The sequence below is a fragment of the Sus scrofa genome, chromosome 4, assembly GCF_000003025.6.
Source record: "Sus scrofa isolate TJ Tabasco breed Duroc chromosome 4, Sscrofa11.1, whole genome shotgun sequence".
NCBI classification, from domain to species: Eukaryota; Metazoa; Chordata; class Mammalia; order Artiodactyla; family Suidae; genus Sus; species Sus scrofa.
The window spans coordinates 67,890,916-67,899,246 of record NC_010446.5 but is presented as its reverse complement, the minus strand read 5'-3'; the positions used below and the strand labels follow the sequence as shown (position 1 = coordinate 67,899,246).

At 38.4% G+C, this 8,331-nt stretch overlaps 1 protein-coding gene across 2 annotated transcripts in view; it reads left to right on the top strand.

The window, feature by feature from the left end:
* MCMDC2 (minichromosome maintenance domain containing 2) overlaps window positions 6,809-8,331 on the top strand; it is a 41,854-nt gene continuing 40,331 nt past the window's right edge. For both annotated transcript variants that reach the window (XM_005663046.3, XM_005663044.3), the window contains exon 1: window positions 6,809-6,933. The gene's annotated coding sequence lies outside the window, so the exon portion shown is untranslated. The remainder of the gene's footprint in view (window positions 6,934-8,331) is intronic.

Here is an 8,331-nt window from a genome sequence, read left to right as displayed (position 1 = left end):
TGATCATCTAATGCCTGCCATTTTTGGGATGGGGGGCTCACCCGCAACATGTGGAAGTCCCCAGGCCAGGGATCAAACCTTCATACCACATCTGTAACCAGAGCTACAGGAGCGACACCACCAGATCCTTAACTTGCTGAGCCATGAGGGAACTCCATGCCTGCTCTTATTTTAAATTAAAGTTGCTGATGGTTACAATAGTGATTACAAACATGAATTATTTATATGTTTAAGGGAGAGAAGTATAAGATTTTACCAAATTTAAAAGTACGGAAATCATATAATGTCTGCTCTAGAAACCACAGTGGAATTAAACTGGAAATCAGTAACAGAAATACAACTGGAAAGTCCAAAAATACATGAAGATTAAATAACATACTTATAAATAATACATGAGTCAATAAATATCAAGAGAAATTTTAAATATTTTGAACTAAATGAAAATGAAAACATAACTTAGCAAAATTTGTGAATACAGAGAAAGCAATGCTTAGAGGGAGATTTTATAGCATTGAATGCATATATTAAAAAGGAAGATCTAAAATCAGTAGTTTCTACTTTAGAAAAAGAATCATAAATCCAAAGTAAGCTGAGGAAAAGAGACAAGAATTAGAGCAATAAACAAAAATCAGTGAAGTTGAAAACAGGAAATCAGTGGAGAAAATTAATGAAACCAAAAGCTGGTTCTGTGAAAAGATTAATAAAATCCATAAGCTTCTAGCCAAGCTATTAAGAAAAAGAGAAAACACAAATAATAGCAGATCGAAAGATTCCATTGGTGTTAAAAGGATAATGAAGAAACACTGTGAACAATTCTGTGCCCACAAGTTTGATAACCTAGATAAAATGGACCAATTTCTTGAAATATAGTCTGCCAAAACTCACACAAGAAGAAATAGATGATCCAAATAGGTTTGTATCTATGAGAGAAATTGAATCACTAATTAGTAATCTTCCAAAAGAGATTTGGACACCAGGCCCAAATAGATTCACTGATGAATTCTCCCAGACATGTAAAGGAGAAATTATACTAATTCTTTATCATCTTTTTCAGAAGCAAAGGGAACATTTCCTAATTCATTCTATGAAGTCAGGGTCACCCTAATACCAAAGGCAGACAAAGACATCACAAGAAAACTGCAGACAAATCTCTCTCATGAACATAGGTGCAAATATCCTCAATAAAATCTTAGCAACTGAGTCCAACAATGTTTAAAAAAAATTATACAAAACCAGGTGGGATTTATTCCAGGTATGTAAGACTAATTCAGCATTTTAAAATGAGTTAATGTAATCCATCACAATAAGCTAAAGAGAAGAATCATATGATCATAATAGATGCAGAAAAGGAATTTGACAAAATCCAACACCTGTTCATGATAAAAACTCAGCTAGAGATAGAAGCTTCCCCAACTTGACAAAGATACTTTCAGAAAACCTGGTGAGAAACTAGTAGCTTTCCCACTAAGATCAGGAAGAAGGCAAGGATGTACCCTCTCACCACTCCTTTTTAAAAAATCATACTGGGTGTACTAGCTGTTGCAATAAGAAAAGATATACTGATGGCATGATCATCTATGTAGAAAATGAAAAGAATTTAAAAAGTTCTGGAGTTAAGTGATTACAGCAAGGTTGCAGGGTACAAAGCTAATAGATAAGTAAGTCAACCACTTTCTTCTATACCAGCCATAAAAAGTGGAATTTGAAATGAAGATAAAATCACTTACATAAGCAACCCCCCAAATTATTTAAGTAGAAATATAACAATCTATACAAGATATATATAAGGAAAACTACAAAACTTCAGAAAAAAAGAATAAATGGAAAGATTCTCCATGTTTATAAATTGTCATTATCAATATTGTCAAAATATTTCTTCTCAGCTTGATTTATAGATTCAACGCAGTTTTGATCAGATTCTCAGCAAATTGTGAATATCAAACAGTATAAATTTTATATGAAGAGACAATTCAGAATAGCCAATACAATATTGAAAAAACAAAATTGGAGCACTAACACTACCTGATTTCAAGACTTACTATAAAACTACAGTAATTAAGACATTGTAATGTTGGCTAAAGAATGGACATAGATCAATGAGACAGAAATGAGAATGTAGAAATAGAACCAAACAAGTATGGTCAACTAGGACAAAAGAGTAAAGGCAGTACAATAGATCAAAGATAGTCTTTTCAATAAATGGTGCTGGAACAACTGGATATCCACATGCAAAAAATCTAGTCAGACATCTTTACAAAACTTAACTGGAAATCGATGACTGATCTAAACGTAAACATGTAACACTATAAAATTCCTAGAGGGAGTTCCCGTCGTGGCGCAGTGGTTAACAAATCTGACTAGGAACCATGAGGTTGCGGGTCGATCCCTGCCCTTGCTCTGTGGGTTAACGATCCGGCGTTGCCATGAGCTGTGGTGTAGGTTGCAGACGCGGCTCGGATCCCGCGTTGCTGTGGCTCTGGCGTAGGCCGGTGGCTATGGCTCCGATTCAACCCCTAGCCTGGGAACCTCCATATGCCGCAGGGGCGGCTCAAGAAATAGCAAAAAGACAAAAAAAAAAAAAAAAAAATTCCTAGAAAACTGGAGAAAATATAGATAACCCTAAGTATTGGAGATGTTTTTATACATAAAAATAATTTATAAACTGGACTTCATTAAAATTAAAAGTGTCTACTCTGTAAGAGACAGTGTCAAGAAAATAAACCACAGACTGGGAGAAAATTTTTGCACAAGATATCTGATAAAGGATTGTTATCCAAAATATACGAAGAACTCTTAAAATTCAACAATAAAAAAATGAACAACTGAATTTAAAAATGGGCTGAAGACCTTAATAGATACCTAACCAAAGAAGATGGCAAATAAGAATATGAAAAGATGCTCCACATCATGTGTCATCAAAGAACTGCAAATTAAAACAACAGTGGAATAGCACTGCACATCTGTTAGAATGGCCAAAATCCAAAACTGACAACATCAAGGATGTGGAGCAATAGGCACTCTCGTTCACTGCTGGTGGGAATGGAAAATGGTATACCAACTTTGACAGATAAGTTGGTGGTTTCTCACAAAACTAAATACATGCTTATGATCCAGCAATAGCACTCCTTGGTGTCTGCCTAAAAAATTGGAAAACCTAGATCCACACAAAAATCTGCTCATGAATGTTTATAGCAGCTTTGTTCATAATTGCCACAACTTAGAAGCAACCAGTATATTCTTCGGTAGGTGAATGGATAAACTTTGGTACATCAAGACAATGGAATATTATTCAGCTTTAAAAAGAAAAGAGCTATTAAACCATGAAAATACATGAGGAAACTTCAATGTACATTATTAAGCAAAAGAAGCCAACCTCAAAGGCTATATACTGTATGATTCCAGGTATGTGTCATTCTGGAAAGAGCAAAACTATGGAGCCAGTAAAAAGATACGTGGTAGCCAGTGGTTAGTAGGAGGGAGAGGATGAGTAGGCATAGTACAGTCTTTTTAGGGCAGTGAAAATACTCTACATGATACTTTATTGGTGGGTATATGCAATTATTCATTTGTACAGACCTATAGAATGTACTCTTTACCAAGAGCAAACCCTAATATAAACTATAGACTCTGGGTGATGATGATGTCAGCGCATGTTCGTCAGTTATAGCAAATGTATCACTCTAGCGATGGATGGTGACAATGGAAGTGGTTATTCATGTGTGGAGACAGGGAATATGGGAACTCTAACTTTCATTCAGTTTTGCTGTGAACCTAAAACTGCTGTAAAAAAATTAAATCTTAAAAAAGCATGACAGCAGATACTATGTAGCTGCTGGAAGAGAGAAAAAATGAGAGGGGGGATGAGAATGGACAGGGAAACAGTCCTCTTCCATCCCACTCCAAGTTACAAAGTTAAAATAAACCTGTCACTTTATGAGTAGGCCAGATAAATGCCCTATATGAATGTACCTAAAAATAAGGGCTGCTTCTTGCATAATGTACTTGTTTTACACAGTGGTATCTCCTTTAAAATTTCAACATATTGAGAGGCTTATAATTCTCAACCTGGCACTGAAAATTTGTGATGTTCGGTGATGCTCTGTAATAATAAAAATGTATGTATTTATGGCAATGTAGCAATAAGCAATGAAATTTTGACTCTAGATATCACCATTATTTTCAGAGAGTTTGCAACATACAGTGATGCACTGAATACAATTTTTAAGTGCTTATGTCTACTATTTTAAAGAATGTATTAAATACATAAAAACCAATTAGAAGATATTACTGGACTTGATGGATATAAAACCCCATTATTAATTTGGCATGGAAATGAATTGTGATGGTTAACTGATTAACCAAAACTTTAAAATACATATGAGTACCTTTTTGAAGAATTGATTCTCCCTTAAAACACAAGATCCATCAGGAGCCCATAGCCTAGTTACTCTTATCTAAAATAGTATTCATGGAGTTCCCGTCGTGGCGCAGTGGTTAACGAATCCAACTAGGAACCATGAGGTTGCGGGTCGATCCCTGCCCTTGCTCTGTGGGTTAACGATCCGGCGTTGCCATGAGCTGTGGTGTAGGTTGCAGACGCGGCTCGGATCCCGCATTGCTGTGGCTCTGGCGTAGGCTGGCGGCTACGGCTCCGATTAGACCCCTAGCCTGGGAACCTCCATATGCCGCGGGAGCGGCCCAAGAAATAGCAAACAGACAAAAATAAATAAATAAATAAATATAAAATAGTATTAACGACCACAGAATTGTAGTATGAAGAGTTTTAACAGCCGTTTGCTGTTGTACATTAATTTTTAATTCAGCAAAACATTTTCCTCACCACATCACTCATAGAGATCATATTCCCCAGAGAAACAAACTCTGATGTGTTTTGTCAACCCTAATAAATATTGAAAGGGATGGTCTCAATTACTTTTCCATGAACAATGGTCCAAACTTCCACCTCCTGGATCCCCCCTCCACTCTGTAATACAGCAGGATCAATAACAGTACCTATTAATACTAATGGGGAAGGAGTTAGGACAAATTTTGGGCTTTTTTGGTAACAGCTTTTTTGAGATTGAATTTCCACACCATAGTTTACCCATTTAAAGTGTACATTTCTCTGGCTTTGGCTTATTTGGAGTTATGCAACTATCACCACAATCACTTTTAGAACATTTTCATCACCTAAAAAACACAAGTAAATCAACTGTAATTTTAAAAAAACTGGATGGATGGATGAACTAAATGTGGTATATGCATACAATGGAATATTACTTAGCATTTAAAAGGAGTTCTGTAGTTCCTGGTGGCTCAGTCAGTTAAGAATACAGCATTGTGTGAGCTGTGGTGTAGGTTGCAGACGCTGCTTGGATCCCGCATTGCTGTGGCTCTGGCGTAGGCCGGAGACTACAGCTCCGATTAGACCCCTAGCCTGGGAACCTCCATATGCCGCGGGAGCAGCCCAAGAAATAGCAAAAAAGCCAAAAAAAAAAAAAAAAAAATAGAATACAGCATTGTCACTGCTATGGCTCTAGTTACTGCTGTGGCTCAGGTTTGATCCCTGGCCCAGGGAACTTCCACGTCTTTGGCACGGCCAAGGCAGAAAGGAATAAAGAAAATTCTGTCATGCTACAATATGGTTGAAACTTGAATATATTTTAAGTGAAATAAGTCAATCACAAAATATAAGTACTGTATGATTCCATTTATATGAGGTACCCAGAGTAGTCAAATTCATGAAGGCAGAACACACTGGTTATCAAGGGCAGTTGGGAGAGTGGAGATTGGAGAACTGGGGTGTTACTATTTAATGGGTACAGATTTTCAATCTGGGAAGATGAACGAGTTCTGGAGGCAGATGGTGGCGAGGTTTCATAATTTGTATTTAATACCATGAACTGTACACTTAAAAATAGTAAATTGTATATTACCATGATTTTAAAAAAAAACAAGCCACTCTCCATTTCCTCTAAATCCTGGGTGACCAGTAGTCTATTTTCTCCTGTATGTGTCTAGTCTGGACATTTCACATAAATGCAATCATACAGCATTTGGCCTTTTGTATCAAGCTTCTTTCACTTTGCATAGTGTTTCCATGGTTCATTCATGTTGTAGCATATATTAGTACCTCATTCCTTTTTATGGCCAAATAACATTCCATTGTATGGCTATATCACCCTACATAAAACCCCATTATTAATTTGGCATGGAAATGAATTGTGATGGTTAACTGATTAACCAAAACTTTGAAATACATATGAGTACCTTTCTGAAGAATTGATTCTCCCTTAAAACACAAGATCCATCAGGAGTCCATAGCCTAGTTATTCTTATCTAAAATAGTATTCATGACCCACTTATCAGTTTCCACTTTTTTGGCTCTTATGAATATTACTGTAAACATTCGTGTATATATTCTTGTGTAAACATGTTTTATATACTCTCATTATCTATGTATAATACATAATATGTGACATGCAATTGTTGGGTCACTTGGTAACTATGGTCCTTTGTCAGGAAATGTTTTCCAAATTGTCTATTTTGCGTTCCCACTAGGAAAGGTTTGTTTCTCTAAGTTTTTTAAACAAACACCCTTGGCCTCCGATAACAAGGAAAACTTAGCTTTCTTCTATTCTCTCACTTCTTTGCCTTGCAGAGAGGGAGGAAGAGTAGTTAAGCTAACGCAGGTCAAGGGCAGGTCCTGCTAGTTGCCCTGGTGACAGGAAGGCGCGGTCCCGGCAGGCTCTGCGCGGCCAACGGCCCGGGAGGGAGGCGCATGCGCACGAGGCGCTCCCTGGCTCTGGTTTGAGGTAGCGCGTGACGGGCGAAGCTCTGGGGGTGCAAGTGGGGCTGTTTTGTGCTCCGGTGTTTGAGTCTGCATTGCTGGAGGTTGCCGCTGTGGGAGGGAGAGGTCCTGGAACCCTGGGTGTGAGTCTGGATTCGTTTTCATCCACTTTGGTTGTGAAGAATTTTCCTGCTGACGCGGCGGGGAGAGAAGACCCGACCCCGCGCCTGTGTCAAGTGAACCAGCACTTGGGGGCTGGGAGCTGGGGGAAGACCTGTAGCGTTTTATCCTGGTTGGCTTGTTTAATGGTTTTCCAAATGCGTCCATGTCTTTTCCTCCACTTTCCCCTTCCTTGAAAATGCACCCACTCCCAGGAGCTCCCTTTACGCAGGAGAGGCCTCGAGCAGCGCTCCTTCCGGCTTTTGTAAATTACCCGACGCCAGGCTCTCATTTTTGCGCCCTGGGGCTTCTGTCTATCCCGACGTCCCAGATGAATTTTACTTTGTTTCTCTACTCTTCTCCCAGCTTCCTTGTTTCCATTACAGCCGCATTGCCCACCCACACCCCTATTGAAAACTCATAGACTGGCCACCAAGTCCAGTGTGAAACCTTTGCAGGTCTGGAACCCGTCTCCTCCATTCCGCTTCATTCCCAGCGTCCTAAATTGGGCGGTCTATCTCCTAGGACAGTAGCTAGAAACTGATTATCGACACTTTCTCCATTCCAATCCATTTTCTGCACTGGCGCTCATTTCCAAAATAGAGATCTGACCACATTACTCCCTGGTTAAAAACTTTGACGGTTTCCCTTCTTCGGGATAATAATCATCACGGACTTCAGATTTCTTCGATTTGGTTGAGCCTCGTGCAACCATTTTATTATTAGCAACCTCTCTTCATTCTGCCCCTGAAACCTTATGAATGAGGCACAGGTGTAAACGTTCTAAACCCAACGCGCACTTTATGATCATTGTACTTAGGGCCGCAGAGATAAAATTCTGAAGTTGCCCCTGGACAGTCTCCATTACTTTTCTTTTTGGAATGTGACCGGAATTCCAAGTGGCAGGGGTATGGATTCAATAGTGTAGGTCTGAAAATTGGGGAAGGGGAAGACCTTTACTCTTGGGTAACTTTCCCTTCCTCTCCTCGCTCTCTTCCAAATCTTAACAAATATCACCTCTAAAGTAGAATTCATCGCTTCTTCACTGTGGCCCCACTGTATTAAATAAAAATGTCCTAAAGCAATAGAAACTATTATGACCTCGACACAAGGATGACCCCAAGTTTTGTGAACTATTTCATATATGTTCCTTCCATACATGAATATTTATAGTACATGAATATTTCTTTTATAGCAGTTAAGTCGTACATAATTGCTAATTTTTACTTATTTTCCCCCAAAGTAATCTGAACAATAGGGACCATATTTTACTGATCTTTGTGTCCCTAGTGCCTAAAAAAGTCTGATATCCAATAAATAGTAAGTGCCCAATAAATAATATGCCCAATAAATGTATGACATGAATAAGTATGACAGTCATT